Consider the following 18,613-nt stretch of genomic DNA (forward strand, 5'->3'; position numbering starts at 1 on the left):
GAATGTGACTGACCTTTCTGGAATAGGCTAGTATCGCCACTTCTAGTACCTTAAGTGGTAAAGTGCAGTCCATTTCAGTGAAGGCCCTTAACACCAACTCAGACGTGAACAGTGTGGAGGAATATGAGGCCACTGCAGGTGATAAGATGCACCAAACAACAGCAAACCTGAATGAAGGATGTCCTATATGGTCTTTTGTTTTATCTGGGGCAAACAAATGAATCGAAAATGTTCAGTTACTTATTACTTATTTGCAACAAAGTGGCATGGGTCTGTTTAAAAATGTTTAACTCATGTTCGTTAACTGTGCTAAAAGTTAATTTTTTTGCAGATGTGATACTACACTCATTAACTAGTTTGCTACATTCATTGTAATACACTAAAGAACAAAAAGGAAGCAGAAGTTGACTTGATGTAAAGTTTTGGATTTGATTTCCTATTTAAGTCTATATGCCTGATTTTTCATTTACGCATTTGATGTGTGAGTTTATGCATGTGCCTACTGGGACAGGAGGATAAAGGTCTTTTTTTCTTCGAAACCCTGGGAACTTGAGCTAGTTTTGTTCCAGATTTCCAATAGTCTTTAACAATGCTTCTCATTTTTTCATAACACTCTCAAACCCAATGAATCCATCTCTGGTTTGTGAGGAGGGGCTGAGCCTATCTCAGCAGTGCTGAGCGTAAAGCAGTAAACAGCAGTGGACATGGCACTGACCCATCACAGGGCCCACTCACGCATACACATCCATGCTAACCCTCGCTATCAAGAATAATTATTCAGAAGCCTTTGAAAATTTTGAAGACATGAATAGGTTCCCAAGTGGCCTTCTCTGCTTAAGATAAAAGCGTTAATGAAAGTATGTAATAGAAATCGTTTCTAATTTTCCAACACATAGCTGCACAGTTCTGTTTCAGTTTTCTTTTATTTAGTTTGAACATGCTGTCATACTCATTTGACCACATCATCTACCTCAGAGGTCCTTAAAGTTCCATCCTGGGAGTGCCCTGTGGTTTCCGATTTGTGTTCCAACTAAGTTCCCGATTAGTGCCTCATTCGTAGTTTAGTGAGCTGCCCCTTTTTATTCTCTTATCTAAGAAAGTCTGAAATATTTGTGGGTTTTTGTTTTTTTTTTTTTGCAGAAACTTAAATTTTTTAAGTTTCATTTGACATTTGACACCCTTTTTTAAAACTGCCAAAGAATCATATGCAATTAAATTTATTTCAAAGAATACAAATATTTATGAATTTCTTAGAAATATGTGTAGACCAGATAACTAAATAATGAGATCAGTTAAAAGAAAGAATGCCACAAAGATTCTGAAATTGGTCAGAATAAAAGCTTGCAGCCATGGGGGTCCCCCAGGACTAAACTTGAAAAGCACTGATCTAGCCAATTTCATAGCAGACGACTGGTTACATTTATGCCTTGTGAAGATTTCAAGCAAGGCTACAAGGACAGACTTGCAGCTTTAAAGATGAATTATATATAAAAATTCAGTGAGGATTAAAGTAAAATAACTGTATGTGTGGTGTTTTCAGATTCCAGAAGACTGGGTTCAAACCCTGGCCTGGCCATTGTGTTGTGGAGTATTTGTTGTGTGTGTGACTGTGTTTACCAAGCTTATTCTTCCCAAATGTTAAAGACGTGAATGTTGAACTGAATAATTGTGAGAGTGTGAGGATTCCCTGCAATTATTATTATTACATATTATTTGAGGGATGCCTTCTATCCAAGTCGACTTACAACATTTGCTTACATTTTTTTTGTTTTTCCAATTGGAGCACAGGCAGACAAGTGCTCCATAGTCACACAGTGTCAGCAGCAGGATCTGAACCCACAACTTCAGGGCTTGAAGTCCAAAGTCTTAAACACTACACCATACGGCCTGCAAGTAACCGAACCCAATGGTGCGTGCTGTTTGACAATGACATTATGCAATTTGGGACCATACGAACATTGATGAAAGGAAAATGGAGGAGGGGAGAAGAACTACAACAACAACAACATTTATTTATATAGCACATTTTCATACAAAAAGTAGCTCAAAGTGCTTTACATAATGAGGAAAATAAAAATAAAAGACAAAATAAGAAAATAAAATAAGACAACATTAGTTAACATAGAAAAGGAGTAAGGTCCAATGGCCAGGGTGGACAGAAAAAACAGAAAAAAAACAGACGGCTGGAGAGAAAAAAAAAAATCTGCAGGGGTTCCAGGCCACGGGACCGCCCAGTCCCCTCTGGACATTCTACCTAACATAAATGAAATAGTCGTCTTTGTAGTTAGGAACTATGGAGGATAGAGGCCTTAACAACAACACCACTTATTTATATAGCACATTTTCATACAAATGATGCAGCTCAAAGTGCTTTACATGATGAAAAAAGTGAAAAAAGACAAAATAAATAAGAAAATAGAATTAGAGAACACTAATTAACATAGAATAAAAGTAAGGTCCGATGGCCAGGGAGGACGGAAAAAACAAAAAAAAAAAACCTCCAGATGGCTGGAGAAAAAAATAAAATTTGCAGGGGTTCCAGGCCACGAGACCACCCAGCCTCCTCTAGGCATGGTACCGAACATAAATGACCTCATTCAGTCCTCACTGTATTCAGGGTTTGCATGGAAGAAACTTGATGATGACGGTCATGTGGACTTCTGGCCTTTAATCCATTAATGCTTTGATCAGATGGTGGTGGTGATTAGTAGGAAAAATTTAAGGGACAACAACAAGGTGGAGAAGTTAACCTCAAGGAAGAAAGGCATTAAAGGCTGAAAAAGTTCAAATATCTTGGGTCAACAATAACAGAGGATGGTGAGCTAGATCCAGAAATAAACCATAGAATGCAATTAGGATGGAAAAATTGGAAAAATGAATCAGGATTGTTATGTGGCCAAACAATCAGTGCAAGAGTAAAGTTTAAAGAGTATAAAACAGTGGCCAGACCAGTATTGTTATATGGATCAGAAACATTGATGGTGAAAAAGATGCATGAAAGGAAACTGGAGATTATAGAAATGAGGATCTTAATATGGATATGTAGAGTAACAAAGCTTGATAAGATCAGAAATGTGAGAATCAGAGGTACTGTTAAGGTTGAGGAAATCTTAAAGAAAATAGAGGAAAGAAGGTTAAAGAGGCATGAGCATTTCATGAGAAGAGAGGTGAACAGTGTGGGCAGTAGAATCTTGGATATGGAGGTGTCAGAACGGAGGAGATAAAGACAACCAAAGAGAAAGTGGATAGACTGTGTGAAGGGGTCCTAAGGGAGAAAGGCTGCAGTATCAGGCAAGGAAGTATACAATAGACGAGGCTGGTCCAATATAGCGACGCCAAATGAAAGGGGGAAAGCTTTGGAAAATCAAAAATAGCAAATCTTTCCCACCTTTCGGTTATACCTAATATTTTATATCTTAACAAAATTTGTATAAGAATTTATATTTATTTAAAGTGATCTTCATTTTTCATTTATATGCCCTACCATAAATTATATCCCTGTCCATTTCTAATACTTTTAACAAATCTAGAGTGTTAGCTAATCTATCTAGGTAGTGGCATCTCTTAATTAAACCAATATGTTATATTTTTTTATCAAACAGTCAGTCATCCTAACACAGGGTCATGGGGTCTGCTGGAGCCAATCCCAGCCTACACAGGGCCGGAACAAATCCCGGGCAGGGTGCCAGCACACCACAGGGTGCACACACACCAAGGACAATTTAAGATCACCAATGCACCTAACCTGCATGTCTTTGGACTGTGGGAGGAAACTGGAGCACCTGGAGGAAACCCACGCAGACACGGGGAGAACATGCAAACTTCACGCAGGGAGGACCCAGGAAGCGAACCTGGGTCTCCTAACCGCGCGGCAACAGCACTACCCACTGTGCCACCGTGCTGCCCTTTTAGCAAACAAATATTTTAAATTAAAATAAGCAGCAACCTCAGCACTGGTCTTTGCAGTACTCGACTTTTAATCTCTGCTAAATCAGAAACGATTTCTTGCTTCATAATCTGTTGTTCTCTTTGCTTAAGAGAGTTCTGCACCCATTTGCACAGCAGTTCCCCAATAATCTTTGTTGACTGCAACATTTCCAGAATAAGCCACATGTATTAAGGAGGTGTTGGGTACCATGGGATCAGATTCTATTGCCTGCTACTATTAAATGCCCACTCTCTCCTTCACAATAGCAGGAGAGATGCAAGACTTAGTGCAAGGATGCATCACTCAATTTTCAATGCAGCAAAGAACACACATTTACAATCTCTGCTTGAGTTTTCTTAAATAAAATTTGTGCAAAATGCTTCAGGTTATCTATTTCTGTCTGGGTAAAATAAATACTAAGCTACAACAGGAGAGAAATTTATATTTAGCTTGGGAGAAGTGAAAATCAAAACGCTGCATGATCGCAATCAACTATCAACTCGGCACACAGTTACACTTTTACATTAAAAAGAAAGCATTAAAGGCCTAATTAAAAAAAAAAATGTGAATTTGGGTGATGGTTAACTCCTGGAAGTTAAGCATGGACCGTGAATTGGGTGATTTTGATTCAAAATGGAAGAAGAATTATTGTTACAGTGTAAGAAAAAGCTTACAATAAGCTTTTGATTAATTTAATGAACAGTGCCAATTCCTGTCAGTTTATTCAGTACTAGTGTGATCAAATGAATAAGGATTTAAAATATATACTGTATGAAAAGGTTGCCAGTTTAGTCACACTAAGTCAGAGTGACCAGGAGCAAGCCAATAAATACTGCAGTGCTCTAGTGGCACAAAAATGGAAATGTTTATAGTATCTCTGTGATAGGTAAAACAGCAGCAAAAAAAAAAGAAAAAAATCAAAGCAGTATCAGGCATTATTCACATTCCTAGTTTCCATATTCATCATAAACATATAAACTGTTCTCTCAGCCATAGCAGGTATCTAAAGTTCATTTGGAATTTTTGGGATTAATTATCTCTGTAATGCTGCAGTGTTTTAATGAACCTTGTGTCACTGTGGGTGTCAAGTTCATGTTGCTAATCTGTTTAATGGTGTTTCTAATGGAAATTATGGTCTAAGGATATAACTCTGGCATTGCAAAAACAATTTCGCAATTTAATGGACATTCTGTATTTTCAGACACCTCTTCTCCCCATTAGTGTGTTAAATTAAGCAATTACTCTATATGATATTACTTCATTTTTATATTACACTATATATGTAGCAGTAACAAATCAAAGAAGAGAAATCATCCAGCTTCCCGATGGGAATTTCTTCTTCTAATCCAGAGAGTGCATATCCTCAGTATTTTTTGCCCAAGTTGTATCAAATTTTCTCCAGTGGTATGCTGGTTATATAAAGCCTAATTACAGAAAAGTGCTAATTTTTCAAGTGCAGATTTTACCTTTATTCTCTTCAAATAAAATTTAAACAGCACGTAATGTTCTGAAGAAAAAAACACTGATAAAAACTATATGCATTCAAAATGTTGAAAGTGACCTTGTGTACTGTGAATTTTCACCATCCCTGAAAGCCTCAGACCTTTTCGTGGAGCATCTCCACTTGTTTTCAGCCCACCTTAAGACACCATCACACTATAAAGTTTTTCAAGCATATCCTTCATAGCAAGTTGTGGAATATCAATAACTTAGAGTAATTTAGGGTGGCCCAGTCGTAACGGTCTGTGACTCGTCATAACAAAATCAAACAAATTTGGTTTTAAGTTGTTGAGAGTGGGTTCCTGTATGTGTGAGCTCTGACAACTAATGAGTGTTCAGAAGGAAATGCAATGCAGCTAAAGGGAAAGAAGAAAAACAGGTGTTTTGGACTACATAAACAGAAAAACAGGGTGCACTCACCATACCTGGAAAACATTTGTACAGACACCAGCACTGTCAGACAACACATTTATTAACTATCAAAATGATGAGACAACCATGTAATCTGTCATATCCCTTGTAGTCTGCCTTCCACAAGGCAGTCACTAGGACTGACATTTTCTCTGACTTAAAGTTGAGTATTGTTACATTGGTCTAAGATATATAGTTCCTCCAGCGTTTCTTATATAGGTCTCTTCCTAGTGGGCCATGCCTGGTACACTTCCTATGGAAGGGGCTAAAGAGAGATCCTCAATAGATGTCCTAACCATCTTTAAGTGCTTCCCTCAGTTTGAAGGAGTGGCATACCAAAAATGAATTCCTCAAAAACTGTTGATCTTCACCCTTTGTATTCTCTAGAAATGAGTACAATTATGTGTAGCCAGTGTTTCGCAGCCTCCTTCATAACTTATAGTTCCTTGCCCACCAGTGAAGTTATGTTCAGCATCACAAGAGCATTTTTACATTACCAGGTATTTGTATATCCAGATCTGCACCACCCATACCTCTCAGCCAATTGCCATTGCACTCAACTCTAATTTTTCCATTATCAGTACATCTACTCATGTTTTTTGAGCTAAATAGGGCAACATGGGATATCTAATCACCACGCACTAACTGAAAAAAACAGTTGCTATACCCGACTCCAGGTATTTTCTGGATGAGGTTGAGTGGATTTCCAGAGAATTATCATGAGATTTTAAAAACTGGATTGTTTTGATCTGGCCTCCCTTGCACCAGTTTCCCAATGGTAAGTGTCAAATACAACTGATTTTTACAATCTGCAGAGCAGAATCACTGAAACACATACCCACCCATCGCTACCACCTTGCCAACATCGCAGTCTTAGGAAGGGTCATTACCAAAGCCTACGGAGAAAACTCGGAAATCCGGCCCACCTTAAATCCGTTCGCACCTCTCTGTCAGTGTCTTTTGTCCTGTAAATATGCAGATTAAGACAAGCAGCAAGCAGCCTGCTATTCCATCCCTGACCATCATAGAACGTTCACTTAGTTCTCCCAGATCATGCCTTGTTTGATTATCTGGGAGTGAACTGCTGGAGTTTTAGAGTGGAAATAATAGATTGTTATTTGGAACACATGCATTTCATGTGTGTTCTGTTTCTACAGTAATCTGTGTAAACACATTGTTAAAATAGAAACTTTTTCATATTTTAGTAATAAATGTTACAAAATGTAGGCATAAACTATAGAATGTGTGAAGCCTGAAGTCCAAAGTTCAAATAAACACTTTCACAAAAGGTTCAAGGACAATACAACAGCTTTCATGGCATAGCGGTAAAATTTGCTGACTGGTAATCAAGAGGCCACTGGTTTAATTCCCACTGCCTCCTATATTTACTATTTTCAGTAGTGAGCTGCTCTTATCTACACTCACCTAAAGGATTATTAGGAACACCATACTAATATGGAGGGCGGCACGGTGGCGCAGTGGTAGCTGCTGCTTTAGGAGACCCGGTTCACTTCCTGGGTCCTCCCTGCGTGGAGTTTGCATGTTCTCCCCTACAATCCAAAGACATGCAGGTTAGGTTTGGCGATTCTAAATTGGCCCTAGTGTGTGCTTGGTGTGTGGGTGTGTTTGTGTGTGTCCTGCGGTGGGTTGGCACCCTGCCCAGGATTGGTTCCTGCCTTGTGCCCTGTGTTGGCTGGGATTGGCTCCAGCAGACCCCGTGACCCTATTCGGATTCAGCAGGTTAGAAAATGGATGGATGGATGGATACTAATACCCCCTTCGCCTTCAGAACTGCCTTAATTCTACGTGGCATTGATTCAACAAGGTGCTGAAAGCATTCTTTAGAAATGTTGGCCCATATTGATAGGATAGCATCTTGCAGTTGATGGAGATTTGTGGGATGCACATCCAGGGCACGAAGCTCCCGTTCCACCACATCCCAAAGATGCTCTATTGGGTTGAGATCTGGTGACTGTGGGGGCCATTTTAGTACAGTGAACTCATTGTCATGTTCAAGAAACCAATTTGAAATGATTCGAGCTTTGTGACATGGTGCATTATCCTGCTGGAAGTAGCCATCAGAGGATGGGTACATGGTGGTCATGAAGGGATGGACATGGTCAGAAACAATGCTCAGGTAGCCCGTGGCATTTAAACGATGCCCAATTGGCACTAAGGGGCCTAAAGTGTGCCAAGAAAACATCCCCCACACCATTACACCACCACCACCAGCCTGCACAGTGGTAACAAGGCATGATGGATCCATGTTCTCATTCTGTTTACGCCAAATTCTGACTCTACCATTTGAATGTCTCAACAGAAATCGAGACTCATCAGACCAGGCAACATTTTTCCAGTCTTCAACTGTCCAATTTTGGTGAGCTTGTGCAAATTTTAGCTTCTTTTTCCTATTTGTAGTGGAGATGAGTGGTACCCGGTGGGGTCTTCTGTTGTTGTAGCCCATCCGCCTCAAGGTTGTGCGTGTTGTGGCTTCACAAATGCTTTCCTGCATACCTCAGTTGTAACGAGTGGTTATTTCAGTCAAAGTTGCTCTTCTATCAGCTTGAATCAGTCGGCCCATTCTCCTCTGACCTCTAGCATCAACAAGGCATTTTCGCCTGCAGGACTGCCACATACTGGATGTTTTTCTCTTTTCACACCATTCTTAGTATTGGTTGTGCGTGAAAATCCCAGTAACTGAGCAGATTGTGAAATACTCAGACCGGCCCATCTGGCACCAACAACCATGCCACGCTCAAAATTGCTTAAATCACCTTTCTTTCCCATTCTGACATTCAGTTTGGAGTTCAGGAGATTGTCTTGACCAGGACCACACCCCTAAATGCATTGAAGCAACTGCCATGTGATTGGTTGATTAGATAATTGCATTAATGAGAAATTGAACAGGTGTTCCTAATAATCCTTTAGGTGAGTATATATATGTAATTCACTAAGGCAAGATACCCATGGAAAGCACGCCGGAAGGGGCGTGGATTCACTAAGCCGCCGACAAGTAAGACACCTATGGCGCACGCAGGAAGGAGCCACGCCCACCAATTCCAAGACCATTGGATACGACGACAACTCACAGAGCCACGCCCACCAACTCGGACGCAACGACACAGAAAAAACGGCGTCATTTATATTCGTCTGTCGTACAGGCCACATGCACCTCGGAGCCACGTTGACTGTTCATAGAGGCATGTTTCTCGCTGAGGTGAATCGCCATATGCAGCGTGTAAAACGGGGTATCCCATGGGATCTTTAAAACAATCCTTTACAACTGAAGTTAAAACACAATGAAGTAAGCAGTCTTTAAAAACTGAGTTTTCGGTTATGACGCACGACCGCGTGCACCATAGCAAACTGTTTTACACGCTACATACAGCAATTCACACTACTACCGTGGTCGGGTGTCTTGGTGGATTATATATAGAAAACCAGCCAAAACCGCACAGAGCAACGAAAAGTCTATGTGAGTCACAGGCGACAACGACTCAAGTGACGAGTTGGAGGTGGGCACATGAGCAGGCAGGGCGCGATGGCGATCCTCCAGTTTTCAGTCACGGATGATTGTGTGTTGGTTCGTTCCGTGCATTGTTACAATGTTGCCTTTCTTGCTGATTTATTACATTACAGATTTTTCAAATATTAATTTTCTCCCTGTGCTTAAAGATCATTAAAAAACCAGCCTGATTATACGGTGTATGGTACGCCGCGGGTTGGCTAGTTGTTAATATTATACAGTACACACATACATTTGGTTTGCATCTGTAACAGACCGTGTACATTTATAGTACTGTACCGTCACTTGATTTTTATTTATTCAGTTTTATTGAGTGTTCCTGCTCACGCAGAATTAGTATGCACCCTATGGTGTATGATGTCAAAAAAAAAACCACAGACATAGGTATATATGATATTTTGAAGAAATCATTTTATGAGCTGAATAGTACCAATCAGAAAACATCATCGCACTTATGCAATATTATTTGAAAACGAACAGCATCAGATCCTTGTGAATTTACGCTGGCGCTGTTACTTAGAGTCAGATCAGGAGAGGCAGTGTGTGTGTTAGTTAGAGCATTATCGTGATTTAGAGAATAAAACTGAAAAAAGCTTTTATACCCAATGTCCCATATAGTTTATACCCAATGTCCCATATAGTTGTCTCTTTCTTTTTTTTCTCTGTGCTGCAAGAACCGTCTTTCATACATTTACGACATGTGTACCTGTTGCAATGCGCACACTTTTCTCTATGCTGTGGTTTCTATTAAACACCTGAAAGAAAGATACAATATATGTGACATTTTGAAGAAATCATTTTATGACCTGAATAGTACCAATCAGAAAACATCATCGCACTATAGCAGTATTATTTGAAAATGAACAGCGTGAGTCAGATCAGGAGAGACGGGGGATGGCAGTGTTAAAGCGTGGTCGTCATTGAGAGAATAAAACTGAAAAAAGCTAACTTTTACAAGTACCACAAATTTATACCCAATGTCCCATATATTTGTCTCTTTCTTTTTTTTCTCCGTGCTGCATCGTCATCATGCACCAGAAGGTGTGAGCTTATTCAGTGCAGCAGGATGAACGCACATGTACTTAGCAAAACATGCACGGGGGACCACTGTAAAAAGAAGAGTGTTCATGGCTCATATTGCAGAGGAACTCCATCGATGCATCTTACTAGAAAAGGCAATGGAAAAAGAAAAGGAGGATGCAACATTGACAAGCTTCTGTTCCAAGACAGCCGCTTCCCCAGGAAAGTAAACTGAGTCAGCGTCAGGTGCCCTTTCAATGTAATAGAAACCACAGCATAGAGAGAAGTGTGCACATTGCAAGAGGTACACATGTCGTAAATGCAGGAAGGACGGTTCTTGCAGCACAGGAAAAAAAAAGAAAGAGACAACAAATCACCCACCCCCTCGCCTCTCCTGATCTGACTCTAAGTAACAGCGCCAGTGTAAATTCACACCTGATCTGATGCTGTTCGTTTTCAAATAATATTGCATTAGTGCGATGATGTTTTCTGATTGGTACTATTCAGGTCATAAAATGATTTCCTCAAAATATCATATATACCTACATCTGTGTTTTTTTTTTTTTTTTTTTACATCATACACCATAAGGTGCATACTAATTCTGCGTGAACAGGAACACTCAATAAAACTGAATAAAAAAAAAATCAAGTGACGGTGAGATACGAAGAAGGCAGATTCACCAGCGTTTGTGTGTCAGCTTTTATACCTCCAGATCAGAGAATGTCCAGTTCCATTGCCTCAAAACACTACTCACATCTACAGTTATTCCCAGTTTCAAATAAAAACTAACAGCGTCAGATCAATAGGGCGGTAGTATGTATTGTGATCATGAGTGAGAGAATAAAAGTGAAAAAAAAGGTAACTTTTACAAGCACAGTACTATAAATGTACACAGTCTGTTACAGACGCAAGCCAAATGTATGTGTGTACTGTATAATATTAACAATAAAAGCAGCTCACTACTGAAAACAGTAAATATAGGAAGCAGTGGAGATCAAACCGGTGGCCTCTTGATTACAAATCAGCAAATCTTACCGCTACGCCACGAAAGCTGTTGTATCATCCTTGAACCTTTTGTGAAGGTGTTTATTTGATCTTTGTACTTCAGGCTTCACATATTCTATTGCTTATGCCTACATTTTGTAAAATGTTTTACTAAAATATGAAAAAGTTTCTGTTTTAACAATGTGTTTACACTGATTACTGTAGAAACAGAACACACATGAAATGCATGTGTTCCAAATAACAATCTATTATTTCCACTCTAAAACTCCAACAGTTCACTCACTCCCAGATAATCAAACAAGGCACGAGCTGGGAGAATTTAGTGAACGTTCTGCGACGGTGGGGGATGGAATAACAGGCTGCATGCTGCTTGTCTTAATCTGCACATTTACAGGACAAAAGACGCTGACGGAGATGTGCGAATGCATTTAAGGTGGGACAGATTTTTCTTCTCGTAGGCTCTAGTAATTCTAGTGTTAACAGTAACCAGTTTCTTAATTTGTTTTCCTTTACTAATCCCTTCTGTGATATAAATCCATGTTAAATTCATGTGTAAATCAAAATGGTAAAAATGCTGCAAAGTTATTATTAGTACCTTTGCCTGGAAATGAAGAAAATTAAAGAATCTCCATTTGCATTATGTTTTTAATTCTCCATCTTCTCCTTTCTCTATAACATCTTAAAACCTGACTCTCTCCATCCACACTACTATATATGACTTACCATCTTGGATTAAAGATCAAAAACTATATTTAATGACACAGTCTTATTTCATTATGTTTCTTAATATGTGATTGTTCGTTTTATCTACGTTTGGAAAGCAAATCATATTTCCAATATTGGTGCTTCTATGACCACTTATTATTGTTTTATTGGTGTCTTTTTATTACTATTTATGATATTTCCCCACCCCACCAGTGCAATGTCAAAGTCTTGAAACATTACAATCGGCCTATTGTACTAAAACTATTACATGTATCAATTTTTTTTTATTAAGGGCATGGCACAGCACAGTTAGTATATCGGTATCAGCATGTAAAAAAAGTTATGTAGCAGCCAAGAAGAGCATTTTCTTCTTAATTAATCTGGCCTTGTCTCACAGAATTACGGCTTTTTTCTAAGTGTATGTCTTTTTATCTCATACTGGGTTGTGGATTGTGCTGGATTGCGCTGAATTTCCATCAGACAGTTTTTCCACCATTTATTTATACTCAAGCAATGCTAGGTACTTTGGCTAGTAGTTACTATGAATATAAGAACAACCAACTTTGCATGTAATTGTCAAACTAACATATTTTATATTTTATTTATACTATGTTTAGTATTAACCTGTTTTTGCAGAGTTAAATGTTAACTACAACAGAAGAATAAAGAATGGCAGACTTCATAATACAGAAGCAATAGGAACCAGCATCTTTAGTGCATAAAGCCTAAAAAGCTTCTGTGTGTGTGTCACAAAAATCCATAAGTCAAGTAAAAAAAAAAATCAAAGCAAACTTTATTGTCATCTCAACCATATACAAGCATACAGATAGACGAAATTGCGAAGCTCAGGGTCAACAGTGTAGCAGCATGACGTGCAAATAATAAATTAAAAATAGAATTAAAATTAAAATTTAAAATTAAAACACAAACAAGACAAGACATTGTGCAAAGACAAGACAAAGAAGTAGCAGCAATATGGATGTGTAGTAAGCAATATGAACATTGATGCAATGTATGGTATTTGCAATCTAGATACATAAATATAGTCAATATGCACACTAGTCTTTGCAGGAAAGTGGCTTGCATGTATAAAAGTTCTGTTTTTAGAGGTGGCTGAGACAGTGTGGAAGATCCCGGGGGCAGCATGTTGTTAAGGAGTCTGACAGCTTGAGGGTAAAAACTCTCCTGCTGCCCAGCAGATCTGGCTTTGATGCTGCAGTATCTTCTCTTGGATGGCAGAAGTGTAAAAAGTCCATGTGTGGGTGTAAGTGGTCCTGCACAATGCTGCAGGCCTTGCAGGCACTGCGTTTGTAAAATATGTCCTGTAGTCAGGGGAGAGGCACCCCAATAATGGTCTCTGTTGTCTTCACTATCCTTTGCAGACACTTGCGGTCGGTTATGTTGCAGTTGCCATACCAGACAGTGATGCAGCTGGTCAGAACACTCTTAACACTAGAATTTCCACAGCCTATGAAAAAAAACTCGTAGATCCGTTCCACCTTAAATCGCTTCTTAAAATCGTTCACAGCTCTCCACCAGCGTCTTTTGTCATCTAAATGTGCTGATAAAATCAGGCTGCAAGCAGCCGGCTATTCTATCCCCCCACCGACTTAGAACATGCACAAACTTCTCCCAGCTCATGCCTTGATTGATTTTCTGGGAGTGAACTGGAGTTTTAGAGTGGAAATAATAGATCCTTATTTGGAAAACACGCATTTCATGTCTGTTCCATTTCTACAGTAATCTGTGTAAACACATTTTTAAAACAGAAACGTTTTTCATATTCTAGTAGTAAATGACAAAATGTAGACATAAACTATATAATATCAAAAAAACACTTTCACAAAAGGTACAAATATAACAGAACAAATGCGCTTTTATTCTAAAGTGTAACTGCAGAAAAAAAGCCACCTTCGCAAGCCATACTGACGCATATTCACTACAACTGGTGCGTTGGTGTAATGATATCAGCTGCTGACTGGGAATCAAAAGGTCATGAGTTCGATCCCTCATGACTCTGTTTTGAGAAGTAAACTGATCTTATTCTTACCATTTTAGAATAAAAACATACATTTGATTTCAGTCTGTAACAGCCAGTGTAATTTATGATACTTGTAAAGGTTAGCTTTGGTTTTTTTTATTCACTTTTCATTCTCTCAGTTGCGTTCAGGATCCTTCCCTAAGCCCTTCATTTCGCTACCATTGGTAAGAGAATGTATCGTGATACACTGCAGATCTAGCGTCGGAGCAAGAATGCATATCGCACTTTTGCCATCGCTGTACTTTGTATATGTATATGGGAAGCTCTGCATTTTACTTGTACCTTTATGCTGTAGGAAGTGAGTAAATAAATAAAGGTAACTAAAGGTAAATAAAGAACTGAAGCTTGTTGATGCTGCATCATCTTTTCTTTTCCATCACCTTTTCCTGTAAGAAGCGTTGTACACACTTCTCTTTATGCTGTGGTTTCTATTACACACCTGAAAGAAAGAGACAATATATGCGAAAACATCATTGCACAAATGCAATAATATTTGAAAACGAACAGCATCCGATCAGCTGTAAAAGTATGGCATTTCTAAATGTTTGCTTTTTTTCAGTCTGATTCTCTCAGTCAGACTGTATAATTGTCTCTTATTCAGTGCGCGCAAGAACATGCAGGTGGTCAGATGCTGTGTGCTACAACAGGCTAGCAGTGATCAACGCACATTTTAAAAAAAGAAAGAGACAAATATATGTGACGTTTTGAAGAAATCATTTTATGACACGATTTACCTTTATTTATTTACTTACTTCCTAAAGCCTAAAGTCACAAGTAGTGTGCAGAGGGCATGCTCAGAAATGTGTGTAATGCCACAAAAAGTCCCTGCTGACACTTTAGTATGCAAGCAATGGTATGTGCATTCTTGCTCTGATGTAGAAGGGAGCTGAGTTTACCTCTGTTACAGCGTCTATGTGAAAACAGCAGTGTCAGATGCGGGTGGGGTGTGTTTGGGCTCGTGAACGCTGAGATAATAAAACTGACTAAAAAAAAAACAAAGCTAACCTTTACAAGTAAATTACCCACGGCTGTTACAGACTGAAATCAAATGTATGTTTTATTCAAAAATAGTAAGACTAAGAGCAGTTTACTTCTCAAAACGGAGTGGTGCAGGATCAAACTCGCGATTTTGATTCCCAGTCGGCAGCTGATTCTATTGCGCCACAGAGGCAGTCATAATAAACAGGTGTCAATGTCACATGTTAAGGCGGCTTTTTGGTTCTGCAGTTATATTTTTGAATAAAAGCGCAATTGTTGTGTTAGATTTGTACCTTTTGTGAAAGTATTTATTTGATATTTGGACTTCAGGCTTCATACATTATATAGTTTATGCCTACATTTTGTCATCTACTACTAGAATATAAAAAGTTTCTGTTTTAACAATGTGTTTACACAGATTACTGTAGAAACGGAACAGGCATGAAATGCGTGTGTTCCAAACAACGATCTGTTATTTCCACTCTAAAACTTCACTTCACTCCCAGAAAATCAATCAAGGCATGAGCTGGGAGAAGTTTGTGCACGTTCTAAGTCAGTGGGAGGATGAAATAGCCGGCTTCTTGCAGCCTGAGTTTATCAGCACATTTAGATGACAAAAGACGCTGGTGGAGAGCTGTGAATGATTTTAAGAAGCGATTTAAGGTGGGACAGATTTACGAGTTTTTTCATAGGCTCTGGTAATTCTAGTGTTAATGGTGCCACTGTAGAACATGGTGAGGATGGAAGAGGGAAGACTTGCTCGCTTCAGCCACCTCAGGAAGTGTAGTCTCTGCTGGGCTTTCTTGATTAGTGATGAGGTGTTATGCATCCACGTAAGTTCCTCAGTTATGTGCACACCGAGGAACTTGGTACTCCTAACAGTCTCTACATCTAAACCATTGATGCTGAGTGTGATGTGTGCAGGATGTGATTTTCTGAAGTCCATGATTATCTCTTTTGTCTTGTCAACATTGAGAGACAGATTGTTGTCTTCACACCATGCAGAAAGCCGTTCCACCTCATTTCTGTATGCTGTTTCATCATCCCTGCTCAGTCCCAGCACTGTCGTATCATCTGCAAACTCAATGATGTGGTTAGTTTTGTGCATGGATGTGCAGTTGTGAGTCAGCAGGGTAAAAAGCAATGGACTAAGCACGCAGCCTTGCGGCACTCCAGTGCTCAGTGTGATGATGCTGGAGGTGTTGCAGCCCATCCGAACTAACTGGTGCCTCTCTGTCATAAATATTTATCACTTGCACACGTAGAACTAAAATATTGCAAAGCCATTTAAAATATTATTTACTTTTAGGCATTTATGCACCACTAATGTTAGATACTGTAGATGTGTTTCATTTTACCCCAACACCCATCAGCACCCCCAGGTTCCAGCAGCCATGCCACATACATTTCAGAACAGGTAATCCACCTGTGGCTAAGCATGTTCAAGCCCAGCTAGATCTTGGATCGGAGACCATCTAGGTAAAGCACGGGTTACTGCTGGAAGAGGTGTTGGTGATGCTAACCCTGTGGTCTGTGTGTGGATCTCAATGCCTCAGTGCAGTGACAGAGACAATGTTGTGCAAAAATGGCACGATCCTTCAGATGAGACATAAAACCAAGCTTCTGACTTTCTGTAGTCATAAAAGATCCCTGGGCATCTTCTGTTAAAAGCAGAGTGTTTCCTGATGTCCTGGCTAAATTGCCTATCACTGCCTGGTCATTGTGGCCTTTTAATCATCATCTGTCTGTAACTGGCTAACTTTCCCTCTCACCCCTTCATCACGTAATAACTAATGTGTGGTGTGTGTACTGGCACAAATTGCCTGCTGTCGCAACATCCAAATGGTGGTGATTGAAGTGCCTTGAAAAGCACAATATAAATGCAATGTCTTCTTCAGCTGGTAACACTTTGGATGAATATGGGTATGGCAAAATGAAATCCTGACACTTTTTGGCAGTGTTGCTTTAAGTCATTTATAAGCTACTGCATGGCATCAAACATTAAGTCATTAGTAAGCACTGAATCAGAAAGACGTTTTGGGACTATCCATCCATCCATCCATTTTCTAACCCGCTGAATCCGAATGCAGGGTCACGGGGTCTGCTGGAGCCAATCCCAGCCAACACAGGGCACAAGGCAGGAACCAATCCTGGGCAGGGTGCCAACCCACCGCAGGGCACACACAAACACACTCACACACCAAGCACACACTAGGGCCAATTTAGAATCGCCAATCCACCTAACCTACATGTCTTTGGATTGTGGGAGGAAACCGAGCGCCGGAGGAAACCCACGCAGACACGGGAGAACATGCAAACTCCACGCAGGGAGGACCCGGAAGCGAACCGTTTTGGGACTACAAAACCACAAAGCTTAGTAACTATCACCATATTTAAATCCTTAAATGCACAAATTACATGAATCAGAGAAATGGTAGATTACTGTATTAAGTTTACCTTGAATTAGAAGCACCTTTACCTGACACGGCCTGATGTTTATCTAAGAACATTAGGTTTGGTTAAATTTAAAATGTCTTGAAGTAGACTAGCTATCCTTTTGCAGTGCTTGAAGAGTGTATGTTTTACATAAGATGAAGAAAAGCACAGAGGATATTGAAACTCTAAACATAACAGGCAGTCAGAGTCTAGTGAGGACAGCTAAACTGTATTGGATGCAGTTTATTATACCAGATAACCTGAGGCTCAAAAGCTAAATTTCACCTCTAAATCCACAAGCTGCAAGATGTATAAACTCAGCATTTTCACTGTGCTTTCTACACAAATTCGTTGAAAATGTCTAAACATACGTGTGTTAAATAGGTTGTTTTTGAGCTGTTTGGGAATGATGTGGCAATAAAGAAAAGTTTTTGAATTACTGATCACTTTACTAATTTGAATCTAATCACTTTTATAGTAAGTTTCCACTCAGTCAGACCGCTCTTAAAAAGGACTTAGAAAGTAACTGAATGTGTTTATTGTCCAGTCCAGTATTCCTCTTGATATGTTACAATAAAAGTGGAAATGAATGTAGCATGCATCCATATGTCTAGATTTACTTTTTTCACCTCTGTTACCTATACCTCAGTGCTTCAGCCCATCACAGGGCACACTTACATACACTCACAGTTTAGAGCTAAGAGGAAGGTAGAATATTTGGAGAAAACACACCTGGACATGACAAACATGCGCAAATTGCATGCAAATTGAATGGATTAAAAGGCAGAACTCTACGTGACCATCATCATCAAGCCCTTCCGTGAGAACCCTAAATCCAAAGAGGACTGTTTCATTTATGTTAGGTAGAATGCCCAGAGGGGACTGGGCGGTCTCATGGTCTGGAATCCCTACAGATTTTATTTTTCTCCAGCCGTCTGGAGTTTTTGTTTTTCTGTCCCCTGGCCATTGAACCTTACTCTTATTCGATGTTAATTAATGTTGATTTATTTTGTTTTATTATTGTGTCTTTTATTTTTCTATTCTTTAATATGTAAAGCACTT

General features: G+C 39.4%; 1 protein-coding gene across 3 annotated transcripts in view; it reads left to right on the forward strand.

The window, feature by feature from the left end:
- LOC120514913 (dihydropyrimidine dehydrogenase [NADP(+)]-like) overlaps window positions 1-18,613 on the forward strand; it is a 1,294,590-nt gene that overhangs the window by 1,257,530 nt on the left and 18,447 nt on the right. The gene's annotated exons all lie outside the window — the stretch shown is intronic.

The sequence above is a fragment of the Polypterus senegalus genome, chromosome 14 (genome assembly GCF_016835505.1).
Source record: "Polypterus senegalus isolate Bchr_013 chromosome 14, ASM1683550v1, whole genome shotgun sequence".
Taxonomy (NCBI): domain Eukaryota; kingdom Metazoa; phylum Chordata; class Cladistia; order Polypteriformes; family Polypteridae; genus Polypterus; species Polypterus senegalus.